Source organism: Macrobrachium rosenbergii, chromosome 28 (assembly GCF_040412425.1).
Source record: "Macrobrachium rosenbergii isolate ZJJX-2024 chromosome 28, ASM4041242v1, whole genome shotgun sequence".
Classification (NCBI taxonomy): domain Eukaryota; kingdom Metazoa; phylum Arthropoda; class Malacostraca; order Decapoda; family Palaemonidae; genus Macrobrachium; species Macrobrachium rosenbergii.
In genome coordinates, this window is record NC_089768.1 from 13,490,001 (window position 1) to 13,514,164 (window position 24,164).

Here is a 24,164-nt window from a genome sequence, read left to right on the forward strand (position 1 = left end):
TCACCTCTCCACCAACAAGGGACTCTCCCTCCCTCCTCCTCCTCCTCGTATCTCACCTCTCCACCAACGAGGGACTCTCCCTCCCCCTCCCCTCCTCCTCACCTCCCACCAACAAGGTACTCTCACCTCTCCTCCTCCTCCTCTTCTTTCTCCCCTCCTCTCCTTCCTCCTCCTCCTCCCCCCCTCCCCTATCTCACCTCTCCACCAAAAGGGACTCTCCCTCCTCCTCCTCTTCTTTCTCCTCCTCTTCCTCTTCCTCCTTCTCCCCCGTCTCCTCCTCTTCCTATCTCACCTCTCCACCAACAAGGTACTCTCCCTCCCTCCTCCTCCTCCCCCTATCTCACCTCTCCACCAACAAGGAACTCTCCCTCCCTCCCTCTTCCTCCTCGTCCTCATCTTCCTCCTTCTCCTCCTCCTCCTCCTACCCATTCTCCTCCTCCTCTTATCTCACCTCTCCACCAAAAAGGGAATCTCCCTCCATCCCTCCCTCCTCCTCCTCCTCCTCTTCCTCCTAATCCTCCTCTCTCCTCTACCCCCCAACGTTTCAGCCTGACAGGAAGATGGGCGTAAAACGATGACTTTAGGGTGGGGGAATGGCGTATAAAGGAAAGGAGTAACGAGGCTGGCAGAATGGGAGCAGAAAGTGTAAGGATGATGAGAAGCCAAGAATGCTAAAACACTCCTTCTCTCCCTCGCCATTCGTCTCGTAAGAAATTCCTAATAATTAACGGCAATAATAAGCATGGCATACTTTTTGTCTTTTTTTCATTTCGTTTTCATACAGATGAAACTATCACGAAGGATTGCATATTTAACGTTGAAATATATATATATATATATATATATATATATATATATATATATATATATATATATATATATATATATATATATATATACATACAGAATATATATATATAGTATATATAATATATATATATATATATATATATATATATATATATATATATATATATATTCAAATATATATATATATATACATTTCTTCATATATATATATATTCATCAATATATAAAATAAAATATATAATTCAAACAGTATATGCATTTCTTCGTGATTTCATCAATATGAAAAAAATAAAATGATATGTATATATATATATATATATATATATATATATATATATATATATATATATATATATATATATATATATATATATATATATATGAGTGCATGTGTGTTTTATAACCCACCGTACTTTACTGAGGATACTCACTATCATAAGTCAGTGCTGAGAGATTCAGTGTACCTGAAAAACAAAAGAAAAATGTGCTTGAGATTTGGGACTACGTTGCATTTAAACGATGCCTACTTAAATGTTTGGTCAGGAATTAGCTTTAGCTAAGTTGTAGGAAGAGATGATAATACAGCAATGGAAATAATAATAATAATAATAATAATAATAATAATATTATTGAAATAATAATAATAATTATCAGTCAGACGACCTCAAAGTAGACTCCTGCACTAAATTTGTCCATTTTAGTTATGAGTCATGGAAGCTGAAACGATAGGCACCTTATGAAGCAGGCTACCATATTTAGTTCAGTAAGGGTTTTTTGGGCACAATTACTTCCAAAGACGAGTGGTAAGGAACAACAGATGGCAATCTGCAAGCGGATTTTCAGAGATTCGTTCGACTGATCCATATGTGTATTAATCATTTATTGCAGAGATTCAGCTGAATTCCAGATAGTCCCCTTGAAAAGGTGGAGGGGACAACAGACTGTTACAGACAGCTGGAGGACATGTGGTGGAAGTTGCGAAATTTGTCTGTAGCAAGATAACTAGAAAATCTGGCAGTTTACATTTTGCAAACTTTGTGAGTAAAAACAATTTTGTTAAATTACAAGTAATAAAATGACTGACGTGTACGTATAAACAGTTGAAATTCCTTCAGTTTCCTGAGAGAGAGAGAGAGAGAGAGAGAGAGAGAGAGAGAGAGAGAGAGAGAGAGAGAGAGAGAGAGAGTTGCCTACTGGTGTGTTTAAAGACAGCCACTGGTGTCTTATAGCCACCATTACCGAGAATGGTTTTGCCCATATCCGGAAAATGGTCTCGTATATTCACGGGACATAATTTAATCTCACGCCGTAAATCTTAACCATAAAATACCATCAAACAAAAAGTTTGATGATAAGCATATGATAAAAAAAAAATGGTATCTTTTCTACGTGTTTTTACTCTGGGAAAGAGAACGTAAAAACGAAAAGGAGAGTTTTTTTTATCTTATCTCTTGTTTATCTTATCTCTTGCACAACAGAGGAATGAGGAAGTATACAGAAAATAAACCTTCAATTCAAAGTGGATCAAAGAATGGTTAGATTTGAATGACTTAAAAACGGCGATTGTCGATCTTTAGGCGTACCCACACTGATGTCACTACTTAAACCCAATAGAACAGAACAGAATATACTGTAGAATTTACGCCAAAGGCCAAGCGCTGGGACCTCTGAGATCATTCAGCGCTGAAGGGGGAATTGAGAGTAGAAAGATTTCAAAGGTGTAACAGAAGGAAAACCTCGCAGTTGCGCTATGAGACAATTGTTAGGAGAGGCTGGATAACAAGGTAGGAGAAATAGAATAAGAATGTAGGTACAGTACAGTTAAAGGAATGAAATGGGTTGCAGCTAGGGGCCGAAGAGACGCTGCAAAGAAATTTAAGTAATGCCTACAGTGCACCGCGTGAGGTGCACTGACGGCACTACCTCCCATACGGCACTTAAACCCAATATGAATCAACTTCTCTTTCAACAAAGCAAACGCAGCTTATAGGCTACTCACTATTTGCTTGATTTAAAATTAAAGTTCTGCATGAACTGCAGGATACCGGATTAAATTTTTGCGGTGCGGAGGTAACCACAGGCGCATGCGTACAACGTCGGACATTTGCACAAACATGCGTTTTCTGCATATAGACAACTGGGATTGTGTAGCTAAAACCTATATGCCGGAATGAAAGAAACACGTACGAAAATATTGAAGCCACTAGCAAAATGCTGAATATACAATTATTAAAATTTTTCAGGATATTTGGTGTCGCTCCTAAATGACAGACAAAGAATGACAGTACACGACCTTAAAAACAAAACTAGTAAAAAATGCGCCGAAGTTTCTTCGGCGCAATCGAGTTTTCTGTACAGCGTATAATGAAAGCCACAGAAAACAGATCTTTATTTCGGTGGTCTCGGTATAATGCTGTATGAGCCGCGGCCCACGAAACTTGAACCAAGGCCCGATGGTGGACTACCCTATGTCTTTGCCAGATGCACGATAATGGCTAATTTTAACCTTAAGTAAAATAAAAACTACTGAGGAGGCTAGAGGGCTGCAATTTGATATGTTTGATAATTGGAGGGTGGATGATCAACATACCAATTTGCAGCCCTCTAGCCTCGGTAGTTTTCAAGATCTGAGGACGGACAGACAAGTAGCCATCTCAATAGTTTTCTTTTACAGAAAACTAAAAGCCATTAACGTTAACAGAACATCTCGTATTTGACTTGGATTCTCGAAGTGAATGCGTCGAGAAATTCAGATCAAGTCTTAGCCAGTCTTACCCACCTATTATTACCAAACTAAAACGACTGACGGTTTAAATCACATCGTGCATCGATTGAGAGGGGGAAGGCCATTTTTTGCTCTTTTGATCTTCGTCTTCATGAAGCTTAATAACGTTCAGCGAGTTCAAGATGGGGAAGTCAGATATATTCGCCAAATGATCATGGAGACTACATTATACATACACGTATTCCTCACAAGGACTGACTAAAAATAAGCTTTGACAATATTACGCCAGACTGCACGAAAAAACTGGAAGGTACATTATGAGCACGTGGGTGGAAAATTTACAGAGACAACAAAGAAGTAGTGGTACATATTTGTTTTGAATGTTCCAATTTTTTAGTTTTCTGAAAAGAAAACTATTGTGACGGCTTTGCCTGTTCCTCCATACTTTTTTTTTTCTCCGCCCTCAGATCTTAAAAACTGCCGAGGCTAGAGGGCTGCAATTTGGTTTACTGATCATCGACCCTCCAATCATCAAACATACTAAATTGCAGCACTCTAGCCTTAGTTGTTTTCACTCCATTTAAGGTTAAAGTTAGCCACAATCTTGCGTCAGGCAACGATATTGGCAATGCCACCACTGGGCCGTGGTTAAAGTTTCATGGGTCGCGGCTCATGCAGCATTATACCGAGACCACCCAAAGAAAGATCCTATTTTCGGTGGCCTTGATTATACGCTGTAGCGGCTGTACAGAAAACTCGATTGTGCCGAAGAAACTTCGCAGCATTTTTACTTTTTTCATTCAAATCGATGATACATGGGCAATTATTCGGAGCATTATTAATCTTTTTATATCAGTAAAACTAATACGAATAATATAAAATTAATAATATCCCAAATAACATTCCATTTACCATCAACTTCAATAAAAAAAATCAACTTTGAATACTAATTAGAAATATATACTATTCTTTTCTTTATTTTATGAACTTTCCTACACAGATTATCTTTTTTTGCTTATTTATTGATTGATTTTACTTTATACTGGTATGAGAGATGATTTGGTGATGGTTGTGTGGAACATCATCTCAAGTCCATGATTCAAAATCACTATCACCCACATCCCTTGGTTCCGTTTCCAGCAAAAGAAAAAAATGAAAAAATAATGAAAGTGCAATTATATCCTTCGCTATATCCTTCCTTTTTGCCAGACTGAAATTCACAGACCTTCTTGCTATTATTATAAACAAAATCAGAAGACGATAGATTAACTGTGTATGGCACTAGGGTTTTCTCAACTATTAAAAAAAAAAAAAATAAATTAATAAATAGATATTATTAATCAGAGAACAGACAAGAACCAAATATATTTTTTCCCGTGATAAGAAATCCGGAATAACAGAGAGAGAGAGAGAGAGAGAGAGAGAGAGAGAGAGAGAGAGAGAGAGAGAGAGAGAGAGAGAGAGATGGGGGCAATAAATTCACCGATATCTTCTTCCGCCAGACAACCAGTAGCAATGAAGATACCTTAACAGTCAGGCAATATATCCTATACCTGATTCACCTTTCTTATAGGCTACCGTAACGAATTTAGCCCAATTTCAGTACTGTTCCTTATTCGGATGTACTGGTTATACTAATGAATAAGATATATATAATGAATATATATATATATATATATATATATATATATATATATATATATATATATATATATATATATATATATATATATTATATATATATATATATATATATATATATATATATATATATATATATATGTATATATATATATATATATATATATATATATATATATATATATATATATATATATATATATATATACATTTGATTTTTCATGACTGCATTCTCCCGGTAAATGGAGGAGTCCCTAAGGATTTCTTTTACTACCGTACTCTGAATATTTGTTTTCACCTTGGCGACACAATATAATACCATGCGATTCATTCTAATCAAAAGACGAATTTTCTTTAGGTATGGCATGATTTTTTTTTTTTTTTTGCCTACAATACCTTCTTCCGAGAAACTCATGAAAGACAAAGCGACTGACATAGTGCTTACGTAGGAGTTATAGTGCCACCTAGCGGCAGATAGTTAGTACCTTGGGAGGAGTCAAGGTGAGAAGGAATTGCTCGAAGTACTGCTTCAGATTCGCTTCTAAAGAGAAGGTAAAATAAGGGACAAACAAAGGGACAAAGCACCCTGATACGAGAAACAACAACCCATTGCATTTCAACCTCCTCCGAGCTATACTGCCCTAAAATAGAAAACTACAGTATCTGCAAAATTTTCGAAACTGAGATATACCTCCTACTGAGCTCGTGAAACACTAATACGCAAGTTACTGCAGTTTCAGAATGAGTCTTCGATGCTTTCCACGAGTATTTAGGGGGTCCCATTTTCAGTATCTGTAAAATCAGTAGTAAGGCAAGGGAAAACTGCTGTATCTACCATTTTTCTCAGTTTTGTATTTTTGCAGTTACTGCAGTCTTCCAATTTAGGGCAGTATATTCCTCTCAGGGACAAACGATTACGATTTTTAAAGCCATGTACACAAAAACATACGAGGCCAAGATTACCTGTTATTTCTGTCTTCTGTTGGCCATATTAACGGGCAGGTTCATTACTGGTCTACTAATTCGTCCCTAGTTTGACGAACAGGCGTAAGCCGTTTTTTCCTCCTTCTGAGAAAATGGGCTTCAAAGATTTTTATATCATTCAGAGCTTCTAATTACCTCATCTTTTGTGGATATTTTGCTAGAAATGTGACAACGAAGACAGCTGAAATTTTGATGCGTTATAGAGTATCAAAAACTGAGACGCTCTGACTGGAAAACTCAAAAACTTAAAAAAAAAAAAAAAAAAACGGATATGGCAGTTCGTCAAAACAGGGACGATTGATCTACTAATGAGATGGACAACATCTTTAATGAACTCCAGTAATAAAAACATTCTTCGTGTTTGTCTTGAATGGTTAACAAAAACCCACTCTATACAACCCGAATTAAGCGAGGAAAAAGCCTATAAAAATCGATTATAGTGAGGAAAAAGCCACTTTATAAAACCCAACTTAAGTGAGGAAAAAGCCACTTTATATAACCCGATTAAGTGAGGAAAAGCCGCTTTATACAACCCGATTTAAGTGAGGAAAAAGCCACTTTATACAACCCGATTTAAGTGAGCAAAAAGCCACTTTATACAACTCGACTTAAGTGAGGAAAAAGCCACTTTATACAACCCGATTTAAGTGAGGAAAAAGCCACTTTATACAACCCGATTTAAGGTGAGGAAAAAGCCACTTTATACAACCCGAATTAAGAGAGGAAAAAGCCACTTTACACAGCCGGATTTAGGTGAGGAAAAAGCCACTTTATACAACCCGATTCAAGCGAGGAAAAAACCACTTTATACAACCGGAAGCCACTTTATACAACCCGGTTTAAGTGAGGAAAAAGCCACTTTATACAGCCGGATTTAAGTGTAGAAAAAGCCACTTTACACAACCCGATTTAAGTGAGGAAAAAGCCACTTTATACAACCCGATTTAAGTGAGGAAAAAGCCACTTTATACAACCCGATTTAAGTGAGGAAAAAGCCACTTTACACAAGCCGAGTTCAGTGAGGAAAAAGCCAATTTATACAACCCGATTTAAGTGAGGAAAAAACACTTTATACAACCCGATTTAAGCGAGGAAAAAGCCTCTTTATACAACCCGATTTAAGTTAGGAAAAAGCCAACTTATACAACCCGATTTAAGTGAGGGAAAGCCACTTTATACAACCCAATTTAAGCGAGGAAAAAGCCATTTTATATAACCCGATTTAAGTGAGGAAAAAAGCCACTTTATACAACCCGATTTAAGTAAGGAAAAAGCAACTTTATACAACCCGATTTAAGTGAGGAAAAGCCACTATATACAACCCGATTTAAGTGAGGAAAAAGCCACTTTATACAACCTGATTTAAGTGAAGAAAAAGCTACTTGATACAACCCGATTTAACTGAGGAAAAAGCCACTTTATAAATCCAGATTTAAGTGAGGAAAAAGCCACTTTATACAACCCGATTTAAGTGAGGAAAAAGCCACTTCATACAACCCGATATAAGTGAGGTAAAAGCCACTTTATACAACCCGATTTAAGTGACGAAAAAGCCACTGTATACAACCCGATTTAAGTGAGGTAAAAGCCACTTATACAACCCGATTTAAGTGAGGAAAAAGCCCTTTATACAACCCGATTTAAGTGAGGAAAAAGCCACTTTATACAACCCGATTTGAGGGGGGCAAATATAGAGCAGGAGCTTTCGACCTTCATGCGTACTGACCAAAAATTACAAGGTTTACAAAGAAGTAAAAGTAAAAATATTTATAAAGTGGACGGAATTACTAAGTTTGATGAACTGGAAAGTGACTGAGGCAAAGTTATCTTGCTCTGAAGTTCTCGAGTAATGTTCGAAGACTTTGTTATCAATTTAAGGTAAGAAACAGATATTTTTAGGATAATTTACATTAATGATATATATATATATATATATATATATATATATATATATATATATATATATATGTGTGTGTGTGTGTGTGTGTGTACGTATGTATGTACGTTATATATACAAATATACACACACATATAAGATATATATATATATATGTATATATATACATATATATATAGCTCATATATATGTTGAAAAGGAATATATCACTGAACATACAAGGAAGGTCAAACAAAGCAAGTACCCTCTATGTATAAAACCGATTGCTAAATGAAAAATTAAGGAAGGTAAATAACTTGCCTGAATTAAACTGAAAATAACAATGTTTAAAAATAAGGTATACATGTATTATATATATTATATACCCTATATATTATATCTATATTATACATGTATTATATACATACAATATATATATATATATATATATATATACTGTATATGCTATATATAGTATATAAGCTATACTTAATGATACAGAAAATCTGATTATTCCATCCATCTCTGTTAAAACATTATAGGAAGCCACCTTCGAAAAAATCTCTGAATAGTAACAATAATATTAGTAATAAATTACTGGGAGAAAAAGTCGCAAACTTCTTAACCTGTGACAGACAGTCTAAAGATAAAAAAAATACCGCCGTTCCACCTCTCTCATCCCGGAGAACTTTTCAAAAAACACCCTCACAGCGAATCACCTTCCGACGTGCCGAGGGAACTTAAGAGTTCCCATCGATTTCGTCTCGAGCCGGCTTTGAATTACGCCCATCTTCCAGACGTCCTTCCAGAATTTATCATTATTATTATTATTATTATTATTATTATTATTATTATTCACATGATGAACCCTATTCATATGAAAAAAGCCCAACAAAGGGGTTATTGACTCGAAACTCAAGCTTCAAAACAAAAGATGATGATGATGATGATGATGATGCTAATTATTATTATTATTATTATTATCCACATGATGAACCCTATTCATATGGAACAAGCCCACCAAAAGGGCCATTGAACTAAAATTCAAGCTTCCAACGAATAGAATTATTATTATTATTCAGATGTTGAATCCTATTCATATGGAACAAGCTCACAAAAGGGGACACTGAACCGAAATTCAAGTATCCAAAGAATATTATTATTATTATTATTATTATTCACATGATGAACCCTATTCATAAGGAACAAGCCAACCAAGGGGGCCACTGAACTGAAATTCAAGCTCCCAAAGAATATTATTATTATTATTACTACATGATGAATCCTATTCATATGGGACAAGCTCACAAAGAGGGACACTGAACTGAAATTCAAGCTTCCACAGATTATTATGATTATTATTATTCACATGATGAGCCCTATTCATATGGAACAAGCCCACCAAAGGGGCCATTGAACTGAAATTCAAGCTTCCAAAGAATATTATGATGTTCATTCGAAAGAAGTGACAGAAGGCGATGGGAAATACAGAAAGAGGAGATCAGTTATTAGAAAAACAGGCAAACTAACAAATTAATATATAAATAAATAAAAATGTAAGTAACATATTAAAATATACAAGTTGAAATGTTCTGGACTGAAAAGGGCAGCCTGAAATAGAAAGAAAGAAAGAAGAAAAACACGGACATGAACTATGAATGCTATTGTGTGGAGGTTCCATTTTTCCTTCGTGGAACCGTTTGCTAAGAGCCTTCTGAGAAAATTCATACCCGACAATCCAGGGCTGGAATCGGAATGGTCTTTTCCTACTTGGTGTATTTCACCTTACTCGTCTTCGGCTTCTTCCTCTCCGAATTCTAAGCGACCCTTTTCGGCCTCCGGGCTGGGCAGTAGGGGAGGGGGGAAGGGGGAAGGAGATGGGAGAAGGAGGAGACGGGGGAAGGAGGAGATGGGGTCAGGGGGAGATGGGAGAAGGAGGTGGAGAAGAGGCGTTGAAGTCTCCAGGTGGCCTAGTCTTAAGCCGCGAGAGAGAGAGAGAGAGAGAGAGAAACCTTAGCTATGAGGAAGTACTAAGCTTCACTGCAAACCCAGTCTCTCTCTTCAAACCCAATCTCTCTCTCTCTCTCTCTCTCTCTCTCTCTCTCTCTCTCTCTCTCTGATTAGGATCCTTGTGAGATAAAATCCCGACAATTCTATATTTCCTAACATCTTTGAGTTTCTTTTCTGTATTTCATGTCAGATATTTCAGTCATGGCAAAGTTTTTTTTATTCCCTACCCTGAGTCCCTTTCTTTTAGCAACATTGTGAGGTTCGGGACTTAATCATCATCCTTACGTCCTCTGAAAGGCATATAGGCTATACTAGTTCTCACACACACACACACACACAAACACATACACACACATTCTTGTACCTCCCCCCAAAGCCCCTGGCACACCTCCATGCCACAGCCATCGCTGTCCTCTATCACAAAAACAAGTTTTTTTCTTCTTCTTCGTCTTCTTCTTCTTTCTCTTCCTTTTCCATTTATAATGGCGTACAGTTTATAAACTGTAGACTGACGGTAACATTCACCCAGCACTGCTGACCTCATCAGATCAGTCACTAAAAGCCTCGATGAAGCGACAAAACGAGCTAGTTCTCCAACAAGCGAAGCGATTTTGACGGCTCGGAGAAAATCGGTAAAAATGCGAAGAAAAAAAAAATATTAATCAACGGGGGAAGATGGAGTTGGCAGGATGGAGGGCAGCGGAGGGGGCAGTGGAGTCAACGGGCCTCAGGTGCAGCCAAGGTCGCGAGCCGCCACTCCTACCTCGTCGCAGACCTTCAATTCCGATAGGCGAAAAGCTTTTGCCCAAGAGGGCGAAACGATGTACAAGTACACCATTTCACTCCACGCATGCACACGGCTACCCGAGTCCACCCAAATGTCGAGATCGGCAGGCGAAAGGGCGCTTTCGGGGGTCCCATCCCTTTAACAGGATTCCACAGCAAGCATCCTAATCCGACTCCTACGTGGACCGCGGACGAACGCACGCGACTTCCTGCGAATACCCACCTCGCCTTTTCTGACCTTGACTTTGAAAACGTCATCTCTCGATTTCGAAAAGACGGAAACCTCTCTCGGGACCAGCGACATCGCCCGACCTTCTCGCTCTTTCTCTCTCTCTCTCTCCTTCTCTTTCCCTGAAGGTTCGAGAACGCAGGTTCTGTTTCAGGGCTTCCTTTCGTCAGAAGGGACCAGAGAGGAGGGACCACCAACTCGAGACGAGGTCTCTGGTTGAAGTATCGGACGACGATGGCTGCTGCCGCCTGAACTGCCAGTGCTGACAATGGTCGTTGAATGCTGATGATCACTGGGGCCCAGAAGGAGATTTTGGGCACTGACTGCTGCTCCTGCTGCTGCTGGTAATATCTGCCAGCATGCTCTCTCTCTCTCTCTCTCTCTCTCTCCAACAGATCGGTTCCTGGCTAACACAACTGGGATTCATTTCTAAACCCAGCCGCCGGTGTACTTCAGCCTACCCCGGCTTTGCAGTAAACTTGCGTCTAAGCACTCTTGTTCTACCGAAGAATTTACAAAAGGCTTCTTTACAACGCCGATAGCTCGCTCCACCCGAACCCCCTCCTAAACCCTAAACCCTAAACCCTAGTACCTAATCCGTTTACGCCACCACCACTGCTTACCAGCTAGCACTTGCAAAAAAAAAAAAAAAAAAAAAAAAAATCCTTTCAAAAAATAGATGGCACGCGATCAAAACACGAGACTTTTAAGGGCGAATAGAATCAGGTACACACGCAGGTCTGTGCAGGGTTATGTATATAACATACTGGTATACCAAGGCTACGGGTACCGAAGTTATTTACAGAGTGCTAGCTACTGAACAGACGACAAACTTGTTCCTTGTCGCTAAGGTACTGAACGAGCAATTGCACTCTGACGCGCATGTGTCAAAAACTTGCAAACGCATATAATATTACAATATACTTGTGTATCATTTTACGTTAAAGCTATTTAAACTTCTTTATGATCTTTGCGTGTAACGAAAACCAATTAAGTTCATAAATCTCCGTAAAACCAAACAATGGCTTCCGATATTTCCCATCGTCCGTTTCAAATCGATTTTACTTTTGAGTCCCTTTCATTACCGCATGATCGTACAAAGATGGTTGCAAAAAGGCCTTCTGATAACATCGACACCGGCTGTTCTCATTTTTGTACCAGCGAATAACACTGAGGTTTAACGATGAATAATGGGGTTTTCAAATCAGTAAAGAATCCATAAAATCCTTTATGGGGATTTAAGGATTTTAACTATAATGACAGTGCAAAATGACATAACCGACGAGCCAGAATCTTGCTATGGTCCATTTTCTTTACTCAAAGAAATTCAAAGTCCTGAAAAGGAAGTTTTTTTACTCATGACTTGCATGAAGAAGGACCATCCACACACACACACACACACTTATACACACAGGTGTACCTTGAAAATGTGAAACAACTAAACGAAAGTCCTCGGTACTTAGTTATTCATTATCTCCTTGTGGCGATCCTGCAAATTTAATAAAACGCAAAAGGTTTGTGATTCCTATGCACACACATAATATATAATATATATATATATATATATATATATATATATATATATATATATATATATATATATATATATATATATATATATATATATATATAGCAGCAATGTACTTCAAATTTTCCATCTGAGTGCAAAACAGTCACTGGATACAAAGGACTCAACGCTTAGACGTGCCGACTTCCAGGACGGGACCAGCCTATCTCACTACTGGCCCTTATATCAGTGTGCAAGTGTGTGTGCAGCATGAAGGACCCTTGCTCCCAGGCACCTGCATTCAAACATCACGTATATATATATATATATATATATATATATATATATATATATATATATATATATATATAAACGAACACGCTGACCACTTGATAAATTCAGTCTTTCATCTAAAAACAAGTGTGCGACAAATTCCGTTCATTAAATTTCTTTGAGAAACAGCCTAAACAAAGCCTACAGTCACTCGGGACCTAACAATCCTTCCGACCTCTGAGTCATCTAACGTAAGTACCGATTTGAACAACAGAACTGACAGACTTCTGTCTAAACTTGGTGTCAAAGCTTCAAGGAGGAAAAAAAAAAAAAACCTAGGTCTCATCATTCTGGCTAGCGTCTCTTGTTCATTACTGAACACGAATACAGCAAACAGCACAGCAAATGCTGAAACACTGAAAATCACTGGGGACGATGCTCCCTTAACCCTTAATGGACGGGCATCATCATATGAGTATCTGTAACAGGTTTTAGTTCCTCGTTGGACTGGTCGGTACCGTTCTCGGCTAGCACTCTGCAGGGCCCGCGTTCGAATCTCCGGCCGGCCAATGAAGAATTAGAGGAATTAATTTCTGGTGATAGAAATTAATTTCTCGCTACAATGTGGTTCGAATCCGACAATAAGCTGTAGGTCCCGTTTCTAGGTAACCAATTGGTTCTTAGCCACGTACAATAAGTCTAATCCTTCGGGCCAGCCCTAGGAGAGCTGTTAATCAGTTCAGTGGTCTGGTTAAACTAAGGTACTGTATACTTAACTTGTAACAGGTTTTGAGTGATGGACGGGCTAACTCATATAAGTATTAATATTAATCGATGGACCTCAAATCATTATCTCCTTCATGGAGTCATCAACCTATCTCGCAAATACATGTGTCTGTCAATATTTACCAAAACGAATATGTGACATGCCATTCATCTGGGCGCCCTTGGATAAGTTTTTCTTTCCTCGGCTCCGGTTTCAGCATGAAATTGTGTGACTGAATGGACACGAAATTATTTCTCCTCTAGTCTCACATCAATGTGAACTCTGAAAGCCACATGAAAAGTAAAATGACAGACTGATAATACCTATCTGATTTGAGAAACCTAATGGAACTGACCACAAAATGTTCCTATAGAGCTACTAAGACTTTATGACTTTCAGAGGTTCTTCGTTGGAGGGTTGGGTAGAGCTGTCGCCTAGCACGCTGTTGGCCTATCGATCGACTCTCCGACCGGCCAATGAAGAATTAGAGGAATTTATTTCTGGTAATAGAAATTCATTTCTCGTCATAATGTGGTTCGGATCCCACAATAAGCTGTAGGTCCCGTTGCTAGGTCACCAGTCGGTTCTTAGCCACGTAAAATAAGTCTAATCCTTCGGGCCAGCCCTAGGAAAGCTGTTAATCAGCTCAGTGGTCTGGTTAAATTAAGATATACTTAACTTACGACTTTCAGTCCTATCGGCTCGCAGTAGAAAAAGTTGTTCTGTGAATTCTTCATCCACCATTCTGTCCGTATTTTGGATCCTCCATTAATCACTACGTCACGTGGAGAAACGAACGGGCAAAAAAAAAAAAAAAAAAATCCTTCGATTGATTGGTGTATGAAAATTTGGCTATAAAACCAAGCTTCGGGGCACTTTCAGCCACTCAGTGATTCAGACAGTGAAAAGAGGGAGGGAGTGATTGGACAGAAAGATTGAAGAAACGAAGCGGAAGGAGGTACAGTAAAAGACTTTATAAAAGTAAGCGCAGCTAGGGGTCGAATGGAGGTTCCAGAAGGGAGCATCGTCCCTTCTCCACATGAAGGAAGAAAGGAAGAAAGGAAGGAAGGTAATACGGATCAAGGAAAACAGACGTCAAGAAACTCTACGACAAGAGGGTTTGAAAACAAGGAGAAAAAATACTGTCAATGGCCACATCAGCTGATTCCTGTTGCTAACCTCGATAGAGCGAAGGCAGCAGACCGGATAACCCTACATCCTATGAAGCAAATGGCTCTTTTTCCGGTCTACATATGTGAGCTACCCCATACTATTACAGCAAGAACCTTCCTGGAGGAACATAGCCACAGTTCCAGAAATAGAAAGATGGTCCAATTAATATTCAACACTCTTCATAACATGTGACCGTGACTAAAATCATCGATAATTCTGGCCTTTTCCTGAAAAATAAAAGGTAGGATTCGATGTATCAAGTACTGTATATTCAAGAATTCCGAATTACTACAAAAAAATAATTTTTAAAAAATTACAATTTTCTATTTCATAAAATGTTATCTACAGATGAAACTCAACATCAAGACAAAATTTAGTCATAATATAAAACTCGGTTGTACAGAAAAGCACGCAAAAAAATATATTCGCGTACTTTGTTCGTGCAAGTAATAGTTGCAGAAACTAGCTGTTTCTTAATTCTCTAAGACACTTACATTTTTTCGTATCAGACACCAAGTGTCCAAATACATAGATAATAAGATAAGTCGAATAAACTGTTTTTTCACATAGGGTCTCGAACCTCGTATACGAAGAGAAAGTTCTACTGTTTTTCAATAGAGCTACCACGGACAAAAACCTACAGTGCTTCATCTATCTCATACAAATAGACAGCAATGTTAAATGTATGTTTTTTCATATAAAATTATTATTATTATTATTATTATTGTACAGAAGATGAACCCTATTCATATGGAACAAGCCCACAAGGACATTGAGTTGAAATTCAAGCCTTCAAAGAATATGGTGTTCATTAAAAAAATTAACATAAGGTAATAGATAATACAGAAAGAGATACAAAATGACACAAAAAAAAATCAGCTACTTCGACCTCTTCTAATTTCAAATGGTAACAAAGGAAAAATTAAAAAACTAGTTTCTTTAACCTATCCTGTTCCTTGTTTCCCAGCAAAACAAGAAAAAACAAAAACAAAAAAACTCTCATCAGCTCCCTTTTCTCTCCTCCTCCTCTTCTTTTCCTCTGTCGCCATATTTTTTCCTCTTGTGCGACCCCCTTCCAGTGAGCCCGGGGGCAACTTGAATAAATGCCCACGATTAATCAAATATCATGCGTCGGGAACATATGTACTCCACCACCCCGTCCCCCGCCCCCAACGGCCCGTATTTTTGTGTACTGGGGGATATATCGTCGCTAGGGGACCAGCACAAGCACCAGCAGCAGCAGCTCTCTCTCTCTCTCTCTCTCTCTCTCTCTCTCTCTCTCTCTCTCTCTCTGAGCAAGAAGTTTGTCTTTATGTGGTAGAATGAAGTTTGTACACACTTGTGTGTGGTGTGAGAAGTTTGTATTTATGTAGAATGGAGTATCGTTTTTGTACACACTCTGTCTCTCTCTCTCTCTCTGAGCAAGAAGTTTGTATTTATGTAGAATGGAGTATCGTTTTTAGTCTCTCTCTCTCTCTCTCTCTCTCTCTCTCTCTCTCTCTGAGCAAGAAGTTTGTATTTATGTAGAATGGAGTATCGTTTTTGTAGTCTCTCTCTCTCTCTCTCTCTGAGCAAGAAGTTTGTATTTATGTAGAATGGAGTATCGTTTTTGTAGTCTCTCTCTCTCTCTCTGAGCAAGAAGTTTGTATTTATGTGGTAGAATAAAGTATCGTTTCTGCACTCTCTTTGTGCGTGTGTGTGTGTCTGTGTGAACATGAAGAGTGTATGTACGTAGAATAGAATAAAGTATCGCTTTTACACACTCTCTCTCTCTCTCTCAGTGAGCAAGAAGTTTGTATTTATGTAGAATGGAGTATCGTTTTTGTAGTTTCTCTCTCTCTCTCTCTCTCTTCTGGGCATGAAGATTGTATTTATGCACAATAAAATACCGCTTCTATACAATAATGTGCTCTAGCATATTAGTAAAGCGGACAAAATCGAACTGGCTTTCAACGAAGAACAAAAACGAAAGAAAATTCTGAGGTTCAAAAGAGAATATACCGCCATTCAAAACAACAGATAAATAATAATAATAATAATAATAATAATAATAATAATAATAATAATAATAATAATAAAATAATAATAAATGAACCTTCCAATACTTTGCTTACACAGCACATTGCGGAACTCCGTTAAAAATAAAAAAGTATAAAAAAAGTTTTGAAAAATACAAAAAATACAAAAAAACTGATATATCACGAGTCACAGAAGTGTTAAACTGACACGTGTTTATTTTTCCATTTTTTTATTAAAATTTTAAAAAATTTAAAAATTAAATAAAAACAAAAAACTGATATATCACGAGCCAGACGCGTGTTAAACTGACACACGTGTTAACTTTTCCAATTTTTATTTTTTCTATTCCCTTGCACCGAAGACTTGGAGATGCTCTTTCTAATGCTCTGAAACGCTAAGCCTAAGAATGACCACATATCAATAAATGCGATTACTGTCAAATCGTACTGCAATTATTACTAAATGCTAATGATCAACGAGGAATCTTCTGCTTTCTCCGCCTCACAGTGTAAATCGTGACACATGTATTTACCAACGCATGTATAGAATATGTATCTACAGCATTTGTATATAAACAACATAAGTAGCCTAGGCATTTTATTCACCTAGCACTGGGGCACCTTCGCCCATTTACCGCTTCACAATGAAAATAGTGAAGTTGGAGCAGCTGGACAGCAAGACTGAAGAAAGGATACGGAAATGGACGGTGAAATGAAAGGCTTAAAAGTGGGTGCAGCTTTAAACACGTTTTCGCATTGCCTACTGTGCACTTCGGGAGGTGCACTGACGGCACAAACTCCCTTAATTTTATGTAGAAGGGATACGGAAATGGACGGTGAAGTAAAAGACTAAAAAGTGGGTGCAGCTGCAAAAACGTTTTAGTAATGCCTACTGTACACCTCGTGAGGTGCACTGACGGCACAAACCCCCCTTGATTTTAAGCCAGTAATTCTCATAAGGAACGCATCTGTACGGGAGAATTATTCGAAACAGACTCAGGCAAAACACGCTTAAGAACGTTTGCCTGAGAACTACAGTGATAGTCGTGCGACGCCAGGGCTCATGAATCAATCAGTGTATCTCGAAGAAGTGATAATATCTGTCCATCTTTTAATGGAGTCTCAAATAAACTTTCTGAAGGATTGGCCGGGTGTAATTAGTTGGCAACATCACCTTCTGAAATGTTGAAAAAAAATCCATAACTAAAAAAAATTTACCCATTGTCCTGAGAGACCTTTGTTTTTTAATGTCTCAAATAGACTTTATGAAAGATTGGTCTGGTATAATTTATTTGGCAACATGACCTTTTGAAAGATTTAAAAAATTCACAATTAAAAAAATATACCAACTGTCCTGAGAGACATTTATTTTTTAATGTTTGTCCAAAGACCACAAGCAGATCATTATGACTCTGAACATCAGTTCAGTGGTCTCTACGACTATATTTCTGAATGGGCCATACCTAATGATGTCTCCCTAAGCCTCTGAATGAGTCATACCTAATGAATTATACCAATCAATACCCATGGGTTGGGTCAAAGCTGATTATTTCTACCTCGAAGTGAGTCATAACACAATTGATCCCTATTTGTACCTCTGAAAAATATCTCTGCCAATACTAATATAAATTCAAACTCTACATTTTTGCCAACAACTCTTTCTGAATAAGTACCCAGTTGTCTCTGCCATACTTGTCAAAGATATATATCCGGATATCTATGCCAATGCTTATGAAGAATCCATACCATTTTTTTAGATTATACCTCTGAAAAATACATACCCAGTTATTTCTTCTGCCAATACTTCTATAGATGCAAACCCAACTATTTATGCCAGAAAACCTTTCTAAATAAGTACCCAGTTATCTCTACAATACTTGCTAGTTATTTCTGCCAATACATATGAAGCATCCATACCAAGTGATCTCAGTCAATACCTCTGAAAAATGCATTACCCAGTTATCTCTGTCAATACTTCCATAGATGCAAACCCAATTATTTATGCCAGAAAATCTTTCTAAATAAGTACCCAGTTATCTCTATAATACTTGTCAAAGATACATATCCGGATATCTATGCCATTGCTTATGAAGAATCCATACCATGGTGTTTTATTTAACACCTCTGAGAAACAAGGATCCACTGCCTTTAAAACGAAGTGTTCTTTAGGTGCCCCTTGTACTTCTCCTCCGTGCAGCTCCTTGAGACTGGCGTTGACTGTTTTTCTCTCCCACGTGAGGATGCTCCACACTGCTCTTTTACAGAAGAGTCGATTGGAAAGCGTTCGTCTGATCAATAACCCGCCACCTTTTCCTCACACCTTCAATTCGCTCCAGCTCAGGCTTGTCATTCTTTTCGTGGCATTTATTCTGTATAATGTAGTAATACTCTTTGTTTTCCTTTGCTTTTTTTTCTGGATGATCTAACCCGTCTGTCTTTATGAGTCAGGTTTGTTATCGCTTACGACATGACATGGCATCCTTTGATGCAAGATCATGCAGTCGCCGAGACTGAATTAGGCAGTCGTTTTCGCCTTGGTGCAGTCGCTGACCTGCCGAATAAAGCGCAGTCACCTTATGTATCTGTATGTTAATTTTTTTTTTTTTTTAGCGTAGTGAAGAAATCACTGTATGTTAATTTTTTTTGGCGTAGTGAAGAAATCACAGTTTAGCTATCACAAAATCTTAAATGACAAGCGGCAGAGTAATTGAGTAATACAATGTACGATGAGATGGCTAAATCACTTAGATACAACAATCACTTTTGATTGGATGTACACGCTAGTATGAATTAATCAATAGCTTAATTCGCAGCACTAATATGCTGCAAATGTGCCTTGCTGTCGAACTCCTCAGTTCCAGAGGTCCTTTATCCCTCACACCGTTGGACTGTGGAACAGCCTCCCTACTGAGGATGTCGTGCGATTGGAACTTCAGAAGTTCAAGCGAAGATGCGACGCATGATAATCGTAATACAATTCGACTTGTATTTCAATATTTTACTTACATTTTTATTTATTTATTAATTAATTTGTTAACTTATCTGTTTTTCTAATAAATGACCTCTTTCTGTATTTTCCATTATCTACCGTAACTTCTTTCGAATGAACACCATACTGTTTGGAAGCTTGAATTTCAAATCAATGGCCCCTTTGGGCTTGTTCCATATGAATAGAGTTCATCTGAATAATAATAATAATAATATTAATAATAATAATAATATAGTACTATCAATAGGGTGCTGGAAGCACGTAATAGCTTTATGCACTCTCGAGGTTATAAAAACCTTAACAGATTTTGGGTACCATACTAAATTCATGCAGACCCTGCACCTTTAAGTTTGCTCATCCATTAGCTATATAAATTACGCAGCTTCTAGAAAAGCTTTTTTTATAAACATCTTTTGCTACCATACAGAATCTTCGAGCATTTTCGAGGCGATTCTACAATGTTAAACTTACACTAGTGTTCCATAATACTTTTGCATATGAAAATATTATCTTAAGCTTTTAAAATGTCAAGTCAGATTTTCAAATAAACATCTGAGCTGTCAATATTTACTATTTTGATCCATTTTATTTACAAAGCTAAAGTATAAAACAGAAAAGCCAATATGGTAATCAGCAGTATTCAGCCTCACGAAATTTACACGGATTTTCACGAGTCAGCTTTATAAAAAACAAGAGAAAATATGCGACGAAGTTTCTTCGGCGCAATCGAGTTTTCTGTACAGCTGCTACAGCGTATAATCAAGGCCACCGAACACAGGTCTATCTTTCGGTGATCTTGGTATAATGCTGTATCAGCCGCGGCCCATGAAACTTTAATCATGGGCCGGTGGTGGCCTATTCTATATCGTTGCCAGATGCACGATTATGGCTAACTTTAACTTTAAATAAAATAAAAACTAATGAGGCTAGAGGGCTGCATTGGTATGTTTGATGATTAGAGGGTGGATGATCAACATACCAATTTGCAGCCCTCTAGCCTCAGTAGTTTTTAAGATCTGAGGGCGGACAGAAAAAGTGCGGACAGAACATAGTGCGGACGGAGAGACAAAGCTGGCACAATAGTTTTTTTATACAGAAAACTAAAAGCTTTCAAACCAAATATAGTATTCTGAATTATTAATCTTCTAACGTCCCCCAACTTTACAATAAGGAACTTCAATAAAAACTATGTTTAAAATTCCCTTATTTCCCGGAAATGTCACTGCAGTTTATTCAAGGTCAGGCCGTCATCCGTAAACAGATTTCCTATCATCAACTCCAGCTACTCGGCGACTGTGTTCATAAAACGTGAGGACGATATAAAATCCAGTCTATACAACTCTGAGCATATCAAATTTCACACGATAAATTAAGTAGAGTTCTGCCCACGCAACGAAGTCTAGCTTTGCAGACAAATACATCAACGCCTGACTAGTTTTATCATCAAAATTTTGCCATAACAGTTACTATACTGAGGTATTAAAACAAATATTAAAAACTAGAGTCTAACATCGGCGTCAGGAGATACAAGGCAGGATATTGGTTTAGGTGACGAACTCATGCACAAAGCTGTCATTAGCCTATGACAGACGGAAGAGAAGTAGGGAGAAGCAGACGGTCTCAAGAGTGGACAGATGGATTTGTATAACGCATCTGAGAGAGAGAGAGAGAGAGAGAGAGAGAGAGAGAGAGAGAGAGAGAGAGCTTTAACGTCCAAGATGCAATCAAACAGCGGGTGGTTCATGTGCGTGTGTAAGTGAAAGGTGAGGTGGACAAAATCAAGAGTCGTGGGAAGAGCAGGTTGCTCAACTCCGACCAAAGCATGCTAAACCATTACAACCTAACATAAACGAACGGAATGATATCTCTCTCTCTCTCTCTCTCTCTCTCTCTCTCTCTCTCTCTCTCTCTCAAGCGGTGGCCAAGCCTATATTCCAGTATGATAAATATCATAGCAAAAACTGTTCGAAATCCATATAGGCCTATCCACTCCCATGTCATGACATCGCCGAAATCGTTCGTTAATGGAGAATGCTCTCTCTCTCTCTCTCTCTCTCTCTCTCTCTCTCTCTCTCTCTCTCTCTCTCTATAAGCAGTCGCCAAACCTACAGGTATATTCCAGTATGATAAACATAGTGGCAGAAACTTCGAAATCCACAGACCCACTTATTCCAAGCTAGGCTTCGTTCGTCATTGGATAATGGTCTCTCTCTCTCTCTCTCTCTCTCTCTCTCTCTCAAACCAGTCAAGACAATAGGCTACTCCGGAAGGCTATGCTAAACATCGTGGCAGAAACTGTTCGAAATCGACATAGGCCTTACCTCTTCCATGCTATGACGTCACCAGCACCGTTCGTTATTGGAGAAAGAAGTATAATATACATCACTTAACAACTCCCAACTATGTACAAACGAGCAGATAAACGCTGACAAATCAGAAAGACAACCCTCCATTTCCTCGCCACGCCTTTGCATCTGCTGAGGGATTAATTACCGAAGTTTGTGAGGACACCTCATTAGCCACTGGGCGAACTCGGTGATTATGTCTCCAACAACATTGCAATACACGGAAATGTTTTCACTCACTCTTAGACTGTTGGCCTGTTTGCAATAATCAAGAATCATTATTGGTACTAATGTTGCTGCTGTTTGTATTATTATTATTATTATTATTGAACTAGGTATACTTAGCAGCTAAAACACTTACATCTATCTCTCTCTCTCTCTCTCTCTCTCTCTCTCTCTCTATATATATATATATATATATATATATATATATATATACACACATATATATATATATATATATATATATATATATATATATATATATATATATATATACATATATATATATATATATATATATATATATATATATAATTAATCAGGCTGATAGCTAATCAAAAAATGAAAAAATCTTTTGATTGCGAAGATCTGGCATATTCTAACCATCGTAATACAAACTAAAATCTTATCTGAATCAAATAAGCTCTCCGGTAAAGAAAAAAAATACTAATCGGGCCCAGTGACAGGGCGCCACGCTGAGATCGAAAATACCTCCCTGTCACTATTACGAAACTGCATTTCCTTTGCGAGTGGAGGCACTTGTTCCACATACCATCTTCAATACAGGAACAAGAGTAAAATAATGACATATGTTTCCTATCCACATGTTTTCATAAGGCCCAAGAACAAGAAGCCAGCCCTTTCTACCCGTCTCTGCGCATCTGTTATTGAAATCGTCTTGCAGCTGAGAGACATTTGCCAAGAAAGGTTTTGCAGGGTTTTACGGATGTGTAAAATTACGAACTAAGGTGTGAAGAAGTGTTTCAAGTGTTTCAATATAATATTGTTGAAAAATATATATATATATATATATATATATATATATATATATATATATATATATATATATATAATTTATATATACTCACATCGAGATCGAACCCAGGTCTTTCAATTGACTTGTGTGGCTTGGTTGGCAGTGGTCTCGTCTTTCAATTGAAAGACCTGGGATCGATCCTGATGTGAGTCAGAAATTTATTTCTGTTCCACACGTGATTGTGTGCTGATTATTCCTAATATATATATATATATATATATATATATATATATATATATATATATATATATATATATATATAAAATTACAGACAACGAAGCTCAAATCCATTAGCCTAATTGCATAACATGCCACTGGATTGCTTTGGCTAATTCACAGACGACTGAACAAAGAACACAAACATTTGGCGCTGTTTCCTAGGCATAGTAAAGATAACCAGTTGGCATGAGATTCTGATTACAAAATTATTGTTAATTACGTTAACTGAACTGAAGACCGTCCAACATACTGAAATTATAACGGCGAGCCCAGTTATGAAGCCATATATATTAGGCACGGTTAGGCTAAGCCCACTGATCTCTACAGGTCGAAGTTTTTAGCATTTTACTCTATCTCTGTTCCCAGCTCCTTTCTACTATGCTGTGCACACCACTCCAACTCTCTCTCTTTCGCTGTTTTAAGCGCTAAATGGCTGAAAATTTTCCAGTGCTTGGCTTTATAGTCAGATTTTCATAAACCAATCAATCACATACGCCTACCAAAGGACGATGCCCAACTGGGATGTTTTCTGTTACCCTTTAACATCTTGGCGTTGAACTTTTAACCAACTAGATAATGTCGGTGGCAAAGTTAGGGTCGAACTTTGTTCGTGATCGTGCGACGTAACCTCAGCGAACCTCCTTGCTGACTTCCATTGCGCGCCATTATCATCACCGGCTACTTGGTGGCAAAGTTTGGCGGCAAGATGTGCCCAAAGATGGCGGGAAATGTGTTAGTGAGACGACGCCTTTAACCGAGTGAAAAGACCTCACT

General features: G+C 37.9%; 1 protein-coding gene across 5 annotated transcripts in view; it reads right to left on the reverse strand.

The window, feature by feature from the left end:
- LOC136854043 (protein FAM43A) overlaps positions 1–24,164 on the reverse strand; it is a 351,269-nt gene that overhangs the window by 313,683 nt on the left and 13,422 nt on the right. For 2 of the 5 annotated variants that reach the window (XM_067130107.1, XM_067130109.1), the window contains exon 2: positions 1,242–1,274. The exons of the other annotated variants lie outside the window; for them this stretch is intronic. The gene's annotated coding sequence lies outside the window, so the exon portion shown is untranslated. The remainder of the gene's footprint in view (positions 1–1,241; positions 1,275–24,164) is intronic. 5 annotated transcript variants of the gene reach the window in all.